General features: G+C 42.5%; 1 protein-coding gene across 43 annotated transcripts in view; it reads right to left on the bottom strand.

Moving 5' to 3' along the window:
• The window catches only part of NRXN3 (neurexin 3), a 1642123-nt gene that overhangs the window by 545449 nt on the left and 1083153 nt on the right, over nucleotides 1-13521 (bottom strand). The gene's annotated exons all lie outside the window — the stretch shown is intronic.

The following is a 13521-nucleotide window of genomic DNA, read 5'->3' as shown; positions in this document are numbered from 1 at the left end:
AGTAAGACTGAAGAGATATTTTAGAAATCATCAGAAATGTGCCTATGGAAAGATGAGCAGCAAACTTGCAAAGATAAAGGTGGAAGCTACTTCAAGATCACTAATTGTAATTCTCTCTTTTTGTAGGTAAGAGAAGTAAAACTGGGAAGGTTTGATGATATGCCTAAAATTATAATCCAAGGAGAAAGCCTACCGTGATGGTTAGAAACTAAATTTCCTGATAAATGAGTTTCTTACGGTGATTCAAAAGGAGGTGGGTGAGTAACCAATGAGCTCCCTTATCCATAGAGAGGTCCCTGACTCTTGGATCCTTGATTGCCTATGTAACCATTCTCTGCCAGCTAACTCTGGAATTTCTCTGAATTTCCAAAGGCTGCTTAAGGAAGCACAATTAATTTTGTACAATAAAATAGGACTTGTGAATATTGGGGTGTGTTCTGGTCAGTTTCTCTCAGTACTAGGGAACAAGTTTTACATTTGCACTGATTACATGACCTAAAAATCAACCCTGTCAGCACCCTTCACCCTCATCCACAGGTTTCATAAATGCAGATTCAAGAAACATCAAATCAAAAATATTTGGGAAAAATATTCCAAATTCCAGAAAGTTTAAAAAAGCAAAACTTGAATTTGCTATGCTCAGGCAACTATTTATATAGCATTTACATCATGTGTACAACTATTTACATAGCATTCACACTGTATTAGGTATTGTAAGTAAACTAGAGATGATTTAAAGTATACAGAAAGATGTGTGTAGGTTAAGGTTATATGCAAACACTACACCACTTTTCTTAAGGGACTAGAGCATCTGTGGATTTTGAACGAAATTGGGGATTAGAAGGTGGGAACTTTCAGTCCCACCGCAAACTTCCTGGGAGGGTAGGGGGGCTGGAGGTGGAATCACTCATAAATGGCCAGTGAATTAATTAATCATGCTTATTTAATGAAGATCCCCGCCCCCCCCAAAAAAACCCAACTCCTAAAGGACATGGTCTGGATGGGAAAAGCTTCCAGGCTGGTGAATACGGGAAATTTGGGAATAGTGACTCTCCTGGAAAGGACATGGAAGCTGCTTGCACTTTCTCAAGACTTTGACTTACGTATCTCTTCCATGAGACCCAGGCAAATCAAACATGTTGTGCCTCAGTGTCTGCATCTTCCAAATGGGAAAACAGCATTAAGTGAGCTAAGACCTTTAGGAAAGGGTCAATTAAAAAAAAAAAGTAAAATATTATTTTTATTTAGAGTGAAGAGATATTATTGCCATTCTTGTAAAAGCACAGAGGTCTCCTTTCTTGGGTTTATTTATTTTAAGAAGACTGAATTGGCATAAGTGAATACACAAAGATGCCCACCCAATTATGCTGAGATAGTTGTTCATATCAAGAGATAAAAATCAGTTCAAGAGAAAAGATATATAATAAAACTTTGACTATCCAAGCACAGGACCCTCCTCTCATCTAAATTATTTAGGAGGCCAAAATTTCCTAAGAGCTGAGATTTAATGCTTTCTTTTTTTTTTTTTTTTTTTTTTTCCTTTTTGTCTTTTTAGAGCTGTGCCCACAGCATATGGAATGTCCCAGGTTAAGGGTCTGTCTAATCAGAGCTACAGCTACCAGCCTACGCCACAGCCACAGCACCTGGGATCCAAGCCATGTCTGCGACCTACACTACAGCGCATAGCAATGCTTGATCCTTAACCTACTGAGCAAGGCCCGGGATTGAACCTGCATCCTCATAGGTATTAGTAAGGTTTGTCATTGCTGAACTCCAGATTTAAACTCTTTTTTTTGATGAGAAATGCCAGGTTTTCTTATAATAAATTGTTCATAAATAGGAATAACTTTATGTTTTCAATCAAAAAGTAAATAATGCTTGCATGGAAATAAGGAAATCAGATTTTCCAAAGGAAAATTGAACAATGGGGTGCAAGAAGAAACCAATTATGTCCTTTATGAATGTAGAGATGTGCTGTTTCCTCTAGAAATACAGTGATTTTGAACTACAAGAAATGTTAAGTCATAGCATAAAATAGTCCTTTGCAGTATTCTTGTCTGAAAAAATACTGATTAAATGTCTACCTTCAGGTGGTTAGGATCGAACACCTCACCAGTTAAGATGAGCCTGTCACACTGGAACTTCCAAGGTCACAGGAATGCAAAGGTATGAAATCTTAGGGGTTTTCTGAAAGGCCCACCTCTCTTACCTCGCTCAAAAATGGTTTTCTTTCTCAACTTTGCATTGTTTGGGGAAGCTTTTCTTTCCCTTTACTTTTCTCCAGATTTAACTCTTTAATCGCCTTTTCAAACTTTTAAATCATCAGAATGCTGATAAAACTGACCCCAAGAATCCAAGGGGGACTTTGTTTTTTTCTGTGATTTAGTTGTCTACAGGGCCTTTCAGCCTTTAATAAAAACAGAGGTTCAAAGCCATTAGATTTAGTCTCTTTATTATCCCTTATAAATAAGCCCCAAAGACTTGGCTGCCTATCACTACTGGCTCATGATAAGTGCTCATGATAAGTCTGGGATTTGAAACCAGGAATTAAATGGACAGCGGATGCACACAGAAAATTTTCAATCAAACTGATGACCTTTCGTCTGGAGCCACTGAGGCAAGGCCAAGCCTGAGGAAGCTAGTTCCTCTTTGCTGGTCATTGCTCCTACCCCAAAGCTATGTGTCCGCTCAAGTCCTTGTTCCTGAAGCGCTCAGCCAGACCTGCGTACTTTTACAAGTCTTACATGCTCTTCATAAAGAAGAGTTCTTGGCCCGGCAATTTCAGATTTTTAAAAAGTGCTCGTTTCCCTCAGGTGTCGTGGGCTGATTATTTCCTCCTCCTTGTTGGAGCTCTGCAGACAGCTAGACCCTGCCTATCTCCTCCCCCTTCCCTTCTTTGACAACATCAAATGACAAAGGTGCAAAGCAAATAAATGTTAAGTAAAACAGCGACACTGGTTCAGTTTAATACTGTGCTCTCTCAACTCGCTCTACTGCCTAGCAACCATCGTGGCTCACCCCGAGTTCATTTTCATTTTAATGTGCCACACAGAAAAGCAGCCTAAATATATACCCCCAGTTCTGAAGCATATAATCTGGAAACTACAGGAACAGGCGGATCATTTCCATTAGTACCTTATGTAGCAAAAACCACAATTTGCACCCAAAGCGTGTAATTATATTCAAATTCTGAAAGACTGCCTCAGAAATAGTTGAAATTCATAGTTTGGGGGAAAGCTACTCAGGAGTATACACTATTATGTTTTCATCGGGGGGTGGTGGTGACAGGAATATTTCAAAATAGTAAAAAATGGGAGGGCGAGGATAGTATCTCAGAAAAGGTGGCTTTCTGGTGTCTAGAGGTTTTGTGTTCAGATAGCCACTCAATAGCTGGTAAGCAGGGGGTGGGGACTGGGCAGGGAACAAGAATTTGAACAATAACTGCGCTGTGGCTTCTGATGGGAAATAGATGGAAGAGTGCACAGGCCATTTCTCCCTGCCTTTTTGCCAGTGAGACCCGACCAGGACAGGAAAATGTCTCTGTGCATGGGGACCAGCCTGAATCTTAGCCCTCGCTCACAGTAGGGTCTCCCATAGAGAGGAAAGATGCAGAATACCCCAAGAATCCTACCTCTGAGCACAAAGTCAGACACCTATCAGAAGAATAACGTATGAAAAATTCATTTTACAGAAGGCCAGAAAAATCCAACCCTGGTAGAATCCATTCTTGCAGAACTTAATCAGGTTAATAGAGATCAATCTGAAACAAATGGTCTTGAAGGAGGGAGAAGTCGGCCTTGGTGCTGTCGAGTAAAAGAAGGGCGATGGCCATAGTGGCATAATCCCCAGGTTCCCAACGAACTCTGATACGGTCTGAATGCCTTTGGGCAACTCCCCACTTTGGCCATCTGGAATATCAGAGGATGAGATGACCCCTAAGCTGGCCGTGTTTGCTGTCTGTCTCTGGAGACGACGGACTGAGTGGGATAGTGAAAAGGCCAAGAGCTTTGTGGTTGGAACCGGGTTTGAATCCTGGCTCTACCACCATCCTACTTTGGTCAAGCCACTTAAACTCTCCGAATCTCACCGTTTTCATGGATGAAACTGTGGTAACCGTACTAAGGTCAAAGGATTGTGAGCATTAGATGAAATCACGTATGTAAAGCCCTGGAAGAGCGGTGCCTGGTACACAGGAGGTGTGTGTTCTGTGCTGGCCTATGATCCGAGCATGTCTTTCTCCAAACTCTAACTGAAAGTAGAAATAAAGCACCAGCTCTTTATAAACTCAGTCGCAATTCTACCCCCTGCCCTGATGTGGCTACTCAGCGGAGCAGTTTAAACACAATGAAGCGTTCCTTTCTAGTATTCATAAGGTGTGTTTAAATGAAAGCGGCGGTCTTCCCGGCTCGGCGTGACTCTGTGGTGAAGCTGGATCGCGGGCTTTATAACACCACAGTCTGCCCCTCTTGTGCTTATGCTGTTTCTGTTGGAGGGGAGAGAGGAAACCTGGCTTATGGCTTTGGCATAAATTATTATCAGAGTCAAGAAAATAAACCTATAAAATGCTGGCAGACCTGTGGAATTCAGGCAGGTTTAAGACACACAGTGGTGTCTTTAAAGACACACAGATTGGAGAATCATGCATATAGGCCTACTGCTGGGAACCATTTGGAGAGATCATCTCATTCAACCCTCATATTCTAAAAAGAGGAAAAAATGAAAAAGACAGTTTTCCTCAGCTATAGTATTAAGACACAAACACATTCCTTGCTATACAGAAAACTCTAAGAAAGAAGACAGAAGATCAAGATAGCCAATAGAATGCCTTAATGTTAAAAGATTGCTGTAATTATTTTTTTCTTTTTAGGGCAGCACCTGTAGCATATGGGGCCTCCCAGGAAAGGGGTGGAATCAGAGCTACAGCTGCCAGCCTACACCACAGCCACAGCGATGCTGGATCTGAGCCACATCTGTGACCGATGCTGCAGCTGACAGCATTGCTGGACCCTTAACCCACTGAGTGAGGCCAGGGATCTAATCCATATACTCATGGATACTATGTTGTGTTCTTAACCCGCTGAGCCACAATGGGAACTCCAATTTATACAATTAAAAAAAAAAAAAGTCACATCTGAAGTCACAGAATTAGACAGGGAGAAAACCAGCTGCAAAACCCATGATCCTGCACAATGTCCTTTCAATAAGAATTTTGGATCTAAATTTGGGATCTACATAGTCAATTCTAAGGGTCCCGTCATAATAATATGCTCTCATCTCCCCTATAAGCTTTGGGTCCTGGTAAGTCAGAGTATCAGAAATGACATTAAAAGAAGCTCCCCATTTCCAGATCTAAAAATAGTTGTCCCCCCAACCTATTTTTTCCCCTAATGTAAACTAGATTAAAAATTCTAGTTTTCAGTGGATACTGAGCATCATATAGGGATGTTTAAATCCTGCATGAGTTTGCTAGAAAAGAGATCCAATCCTAAGTTTCCAAAATGGCCTCAGACTATTTCTGGAAGGTCCCTCCCCTTTCACTTCACTTTATTGAGCTTCTAAACAGTTTGCTATAATCTATTATGCTAGGCTAAAATTTGCCCAGCATGGATTTCTACCTAAGAAGACAGTTCTCAAAAGGCACACGGTGACCATACATGCTGTCTTCTTTTAGTGCCATAAATGAGGGCGCCCACGTTAAGATTTTTCTCCTCTGTGTTTCCCTACAGAGGTAGTAAGGAAATAAAGTAACGCCTGGGAGGCAAAAAGTGTTGCCACTGATAGGAAATGAAGAGAGCTAATAGATGTCCTTAACCTCAGTTTACCAACCAGCAAATGTTCAACACTGAAGCTGGACTTTGTATAAAGAATTGCAAGAGCATTACCATTAAAATATTCCTCATAAAATATTTAATGTGTACACAGAAATTAAACATAGTGCAGCTTGTTTAATTTTTCACACAATTCTGTGACACATGTAGGTAAGTATTATTATTGCAATTCTCAGCTAAAAGCTGAAGATATTGAGTCTTAGGCCAAGTGACTTATCCCTGTGCACAAAGTTCCTAAGTGACAGAAACAGACAGGTCCATTTCCTCCAACTCCAATTTTGTGGTTTATTGTTCCCAACCCCCACCTAACAGCACACTGCCCATCAGAGCTCCATTATTATCCACCCATCACCCCATGAGCACATATACTCAAAATCATCTTTCAGAAATATGTGAATACAAAAAAAAAAAAATTCATTTCCTTTCCCCAAAGAGTTGGAGACCTTGCTTGGGATTTATATCAGCAAGGGCTTTATAACCACAACACATTTTCTCAGTCATCTTACATTAAGTCAACAAGTTACCTCATATTTATGTTTTAAAATAAAATTTCACCAAAAAAAAATTGAAGAGCAAAATAATGAAATTGATAAATTTTTTTAAAAGGACATTATTTTTCAACTGTCCGAAAGTAGTTATTTATACTTATTAAACCTGGTTTCTGCTAACTGAAGGATGAGATGGGAAAAGATTTGGCCATCTGTGTCTCGAGAAAGAAAAAGAGCCACCGCAGTTCACCAGCGAAGGCCCTGGGAGAGCAGGAAGGGCTGGCCTAGAAGGCAGCAGGTCTCTACAGAGAGAGCCATGGAGTGAGGGCATTACAGTCTGCCTGCAGAGCACGCAGCTGTAGTCAGTCAGAATTAGCCTGTGTGCACATCAACCCAGAGACTCAGTCACACGAGATCAATTGAGAGGAAAGCAAACACAAGTTTTAACTAAAGCTGCTGGAGTTGTTTTCTCCATATATGTAAATAGGACTTTTCTGAGGAGGCCCCCCGTCTTATTAATTTTGTAAATTGCTACCATTGCCATTGAAGGTTTTAGTTTCCCTCTGTGAAATTTTTGAGTTCCACAGAGATCTGCTGAACAGTACTTTTTTTATTTTAGGGCCGCACCCACAGCACATGGAAGCTCCCAGGCTAGGGGTTGCATCCCAGCTGTAGCTGCTGGGCTACACAACAGCCACAGCAAAGCTGGATACCTCAACCCACTGAGCAAGGCCAAGGATCGAACCCATGTCCCCATGGACACCAGTTGTGCTTGCTGCTGCTGAGCCAAAATGGGAACTCTCTGAACATGACATTTTTACTTTTTTCCCAGTGACTGGGTTCTGGGGGAGGCGGATAAGTTTTCCCAGCTGAACTGCGCCCACAAAATTCATATGCTGAAGTCCAGATTCCTAATATTTCAGAATATGGCTGTATTTGGAGACAGGACCTTTAAAGAGGTGATAAGTTAAAATGAGATTTTGAGTGAAAAGTAATCCAGTCTAACCAGTATCCTTATAAGAAGAGGAAATTTGGACACACGAGGAAAAATGGGGGAAGCATGAACACAGAGGTAAGACCACAAGAAGACTATCTGCAAGCCTAGGAGAGAGGTCTCAGGAGAAACCAAATCTGCTAACCCCATGATCTTGACCTTCTAGCTTTCAGACTAAGAAAATACATTTCTGTTGTTTAAGCTACTCAGTCTGTGACTTTTTTTTTCATTTCATTTTTTTTTTTTTTTAATTTTTATGGCCATCCTAACAAACTAATACTGGAAGGGAAGCCTGAATAAGTTCAGGTTTTACCTTCTGAGATTTGCCTCCCTCCCAGGTCACACAGGAGCCTAAGCAAAGCAAGCTTTCTCACATTCGATAAATTCATCCATTACAATGTGAAACAGAATATGTTACCTCTTTCAGATTCAAAATCAGATTATAAAGCAATATGTTCTTAACAGCTGAATTACAGTCATCAGCCAGGTTGGGAAGGGTTTTGTTTTGTTTTTTTCCTGGAAGGAACTGTTCAGTTATCTCATCTCTTCTCCCTATGATATGGCAGCCCTCGCCTCCACAACCCCCTGCAATGATCCATGTTGAAAGACCTAAAGAAATTTACATTAGGAAAGTATAAGCTTCCTGTGGTGGCCTTTCGAGAACAAGTTAATCTCCAGACCTACCAAGTGCCAGCAAATTTTAAAGAAGCCAAACAATGCATCTAGAGGAGAGAGAGAAAGAGAAACCAATTTAATTAATTCATCACCAAGGCCAAAGACATATAAATCTTATCATTTTATCTGTCAACCAACACTATGAATTATTCAGCAATCTGAATCTCAAGAAGGAAGGCAGAGAGAAAGTGGTTAGAAAGCAGCTGGCTGAGCAAAATAAAGTGCTCAATAGATCAGAACAAAACAAGTCCCATGGCTGGAAAAACTTCAGAGGTAGGTCTCTGTGACAATGACTGTGTAGCCTGATTTCTTACAAGAAATGCTCCTGGCTCATGGACCACAAGTGGGATTACACGACCACTTCTGCTAAGATGATTCAAAGAGGACTTAAGTGGTCCCACCTCCCACCTACACACACACACACACACACACACAGGTTTCTGAGACAACTTTCCTCTAAATACACTGTAATACATTCTCTTTTAAAACTGAGTTCTGTGTTCTCAACTAGTTACCCCAAATGCCTCTAAAGAGCCAGGAAGATTTACTATTTTATGGGAGATAAAATAAGCACACACTCTGGGTATCTTAGAGAAACGTTTTTCTAAACTATAAGTATTAAAACATTTTTAAGTAGATGTACACTGGAGTTCTTAAAGGTGGGAGAGAGGAAAAAATATACAAAATTCTCCTACAAAACTGAAGATGGGTAAACAAACGTATTTTAGTATTTATATGTCCCATACCACTAAACTAGCTATGAACTCAATAGGCATGCCATTTAAGCATGTAAATAAAGGTGGGGATGAAAAATACCTATAGAGATAATCTGAATAACAGAATAATAGAGTTCTGCATTGCATAAGGGATATTTAGATTTCATATTAATTAACTTGGTTGGGTATCTGGATCCCCATTCCATCCCTCATATTTTTAAAATTTATGAAGTGCTTATCTTTTCTAGATGATCAATATATTTCTGAAATTATCCCCTACTAAACAATACAATGTCTTATTTAGTCTTCTCACCCTAGCAGGTTACACCTGGCCTGGCACATAGTAGTAAATACCCAGTAAATGTTAACTCAATAGAATGGAACATGAAAAATAGCAGGGAGCCAAAGCAAAGGGACTAACCAATGGGAAAAAGCTTGCTATTAAGAAGAGCATTACTTCCATTCAGAGATGAATCTTAACCTAAGCCTATTTGGGGTATCTCAGGCAAGTGTGGGCATAGTCTTCCCAACTTGGAAAGGAGCTCAGCCTACTCAAGGATGCCCTAGGATAAAGTCTTTAGGCAAATCTATACATCATCAATTTTTAAAGATCAGAACCAGGCATGGGTAAAAGACCAGCTGTTTAGAGGGATTCTGTTTCTTCCATCTGTCTTAGTGTGAATTTCTCTGTAGGGCAGGATGGTTTGGAAGGAGAGGGTGGCAACAACTCATTAACGTGTCAGCTCTGAGGACCTCCAGCTTCTCAGAAAATAGGCAAAGGGAAAAAAGGGTACAAACAACAAACAAACAAATGAAAAAATCTCTCTTGAGTCCAAAGAATGTTCTTGGACTCAAGGCTCTAGTTTTCATTTTATACCAGAATGAAGGGCATTTACTTCTTCACAGACAACAGAGACTGCTGCGTTTAACTCTGGAATAGGGTTGGCACAAAACTATTCATAATAACCATTAGTCTCATGGCACTAAGCCTCCTACCACCTCCATCCAAAATATGTTTTAAAACAATTGCTGTTAGCCAAGCCCTTGAATTGGGCTGGGGGAAAGCAAGTGCACTCTAATTAAGAATGAGAGGAGCATGAAGAAAGCCTTGAGGGGTCTCCTGGCCCTTTCAGGAAGAGAAGGTTGCAGCTTAGAGGTGGGATGGAAGCCAGAGTTTATGGCATCTTGTTGCTTGCTGCTTTCTTGATTTCAAGCTCAAAAAAATTAATTAAATATGCAAGGAGCCTGCTTAATATAGATGCATTCACTTTCCAAGCCCAAATCAATGAGATGGGACTTCAGGACTGAAAGAAGATACCTAAGAGTAGATTTCATGAACTTTCTTGTTTTAGCCATGCCAGATTCTGAAATTCACCACAGTCTATAGCTAGGGTGGATCCCAGGACCTTTTCTAGGGTCTCTAGTTAATTACAGACTTTGTTGTCCCTTTCCATCCTACTGAAGCTTGTCAGATGCAGGTTAATAAGAAACCAGACTGGAAACCAGTTCAGGTTTAGAGAGTACTGAGCAAGAAATGAAGTAAATAGAGAAGAGTTGTGTTTAAATGGTGCTAGGCTCAACTCCTTTTGCCCCTTTAGCTGAAAGAAAGAAAGAGAGAGGGAGAGAGAGAGAAGAGAGATTGACAGAACCTGGGAAGTATTGCTTTGTAAATTCCATCACTTAACTAGCAGCTGCTTTTAACTGTTTATATCCTGAACAGAAAACATCAAGACCTTGCCAGCCTATAACCTCTAACTAATGCATAATCTTCATCTCCCTGCTGATCATTTACACTAATTAGCAAAATTTAGCTAATTATTGCTGAGCGTTTCCATGTTTAATTATGGCTATTAGTAATAGTCTGTCTGGCTTCCTCATCTCCCACTCCCCCCCTTTTTTTTGTCCCCACTCTTTACAATCCCACCCCCCATTCCCAGTCCCTCTTCTCCTAATGAGCTAACAGGCTAACAGTTTCTATTTCCATTGTTTTTGTTTTTTTTTTTTTTTTTTTTTTTTTTTGGAGGTGGTTATGGCTCTTTCCTCTCTTAGGCGGTTTTTTTTTTTTTTTTTTTTTTTTTTTTTTGGTCTGTGTGTGTATTTGGAAAACCTACACCTGATCTAGCAAAAGTCACAGAGAAAACAGTAACCAGATCAAGATCAAGCATCAAGCATCCCCTCCCTCTGCCAACCTTATAAGCTCTGAGCTACTTGACAACTCCATCAAATAAAATGTAAAGGGAGAGTCAGAGAGAGCCAGAATATGTGCTGGCATTTTCTCAATGTGCTTCCACTTAACACTACAGATAGCACAGAGCAGAAGCCTAGGGCTGGGAGGCAGTGGAAGGAACCAACCTTCTAACAGGGTCTGCATGTCACAGGTCTTCAAAATACAAGCTAGGGCAGGGGACCTCTAGTGTGGTTCACTTGCCCTGCTCCCTGGAGGGCTGCTCCTGCAGCTGGGCTCTGTGAATCCTGACTCTCCTCGCCATCAGAGTGGAGTGCATAGTAAACAAATAACGAAGCTCCCTTCCTTAGGACAGTTTACTACAGAGAGCTCCTACCTCAGCAGCACACATCACCCTTTGGGAGACACGCTGCTCAGAGCTGAATATGTTTTTCAGGGGCACAGACTTCTTCCTTCAATAGCTATGCAAGAAGGGTCATTTAGAGCAAAACACATCACACTTGTATTGTTTGAACAAGCCCACCCGTGCCACCTTTAATTGAAATAACATTTCCATGAATGGTGGAATCCAAGCAGCAATAATTTACACTTACGGCCTCTGCCTTGGACACTGCTTCATCTCAGATAGTTAGCAATGTTAGAGGTACTCTCTCCAGCGACATGCGAACAAATGTAAAGCTGCTCAGATGAACAATAACGACCACTGTTAATGGTATTTTCTGCCTCCCTACACTCAGCTACTCCCCCCCACGACTTTATCACATAGGCCACTTTATAGCAGTTCAATCAACTTCAGGCTAAAGACCTAGGGATTCCTGCTGTCTACTATTTTCCCAGGACTAGTTCCCAAACAAGATCAGAGAGAAGAAGGGTGAAAGCAAGGTGAAAGAATGAATGAATTCTCAAAAGTGCAGCAGGAGGGACTTATCTGATAAGTTGTCTGCCATCATGGGAGGGTGAAGGAGGTGGAAGGTTGCAAAGGGGAGAATGTGGTGCTTGTGCAGCTATTAATAAGGGAGCTGAGGAGAGGCGAACTCATCAGAGGAAAGGCAGACAACACATTAGCCTTTTAGGGCAAGCTGGATGTTTTCTTGCCTCATGCACATGCGATGTTTTTCATTATTTTAAATTCATTTTTTAAAAAAATAGTCTCTTCCCACCCTTAACATTACCTGAAAGGCGAGTGGGGTAAGGAATTGCTATGCCCATTAAAAGGATAAAGAGCAGAGAGACCCACCGTGCCCTCCTCGAAGGGAAACAGGGGAGCGATAGATAGAAATAGGCACTGAGTGATGCTTGCTGCCATGGAAATGGTGCTCGTGCTGAGAGTGAGACCCCGGCGAGGAAGAGGAGGAGGAGGAAGCTACATTAGAGGAACTCCACACAGAGCTGACGATACATCCCCAGAAGAGGGACCAGATCCCAAGCGTCCAGGCCGGCCGGCGAGGAGGGCTCCGTCTCGCGTGTATTCTCAGGTGCATGGTCAACGCACTGGACCACCACAGATGGGCAGTTTGAATTCCAGCCAGTGAAGAATAATGAAGTTCATGATGCCCAGGGGCCCATCATAGCAGGAGGAAGACTTGCCCGAATTATGGAAAAAGCAGGAATAAGCGCTTTCAAGACGAAAGATAAAAATAAAAAGATACTTAAAAAAAAAAAAAAAGATATAAGGCAAAAGCTCCCCTTTCCTGAGGCTGAAATTTAGGATGTTAAAGTCCACCCAGGTATAGCAACCCTCCTAGGGAGCCCCGGAATGCCACACATGTCAGGGGAGGCCAGCACAGCTCCTCCTGATCTCTAGGCACCTCAGGTCTGATGACTTAACTGCACACTCCGGGAAGCCACACAGAGGAAAGGTGGAAATGAAGGAAGAGGAGGAGGCAGCAGGAGACCCAAGTAGGTTCAGGTTAGTTTATCCCAACATCCAAGCAGTTTGAACATTTTTTTTTCTTTTCCCACTTCCGTACGGTGCAATGCAGAACGGCCAGGCAAAAGGGGGCTGCAGGTGGGAGAGTTCTTCTCGGGTGCCTTGGAGTCCCGGTGCAAGGGCGCGGAGGCTGTTAACCCTGCGCGTTCTGGACGAGCGCCACTGAGCAGCCGCCTGCGTCCTGGGTTTCCCAACTGGATGAAAGGCAGCAGCAGCAGCCGAAGGAGAAAGAGAACAAGAAGGACCGGAGAGCAAGGGAAGAAGAGGAGGAGGAACCCGGCGCGAAGCAGCCACCCAAACCAACGTGCCACTGGGTGGACAGAGGTGGGTGGGCGAGCAGGGAAAGCACGAGCTGAGGGGTCCGGCAGGCGGCAGAGGTGGCCAAGAAGCGGGCGGGCGCCTGCAAAGTGCGCGGAACTGGGAGGCACAGGTGAAGTGAAGCGAGGAGTTGGGGAGTCAAATTCACATATGGGCAAGTCATATGCAAATAGCGCACTCCTGAGAGCAAATCAGTGCAGCCCGAGCGCTCTGCCGAGGGACTGGCTGGCTCCGAGGAAGGAGGGGCCGGAGCGACCCGGAATCCCGGCCCTCCCCATTCAAGCACACGCTCGTCTACACCCGCGCGAGCCACCCGCGCATACCTCCCACCCTCCTCACGCTCTGTTCCCTTTCAGCGGAGTCAGCGCGAGAGCGTGTGTAGGAGAC

The sequence above is a fragment of the Sus scrofa genome, chromosome 7, assembly GCF_054392235.1.
Source record: "Sus scrofa isolate SSC_HxYL_T2T_F1_AM1 chromosome 7, Sscrofa_HxYL_maternal_Yorkshire_Landrace_v2.0, whole genome shotgun sequence".
NCBI classification, from domain to species: domain Eukaryota; kingdom Metazoa; phylum Chordata; class Mammalia; order Artiodactyla; family Suidae; genus Sus; species Sus scrofa.
The sequence above is the reverse complement of the archived record's forward strand: the minus strand, read 5'-3'. Positions and strand labels throughout refer to the sequence as shown.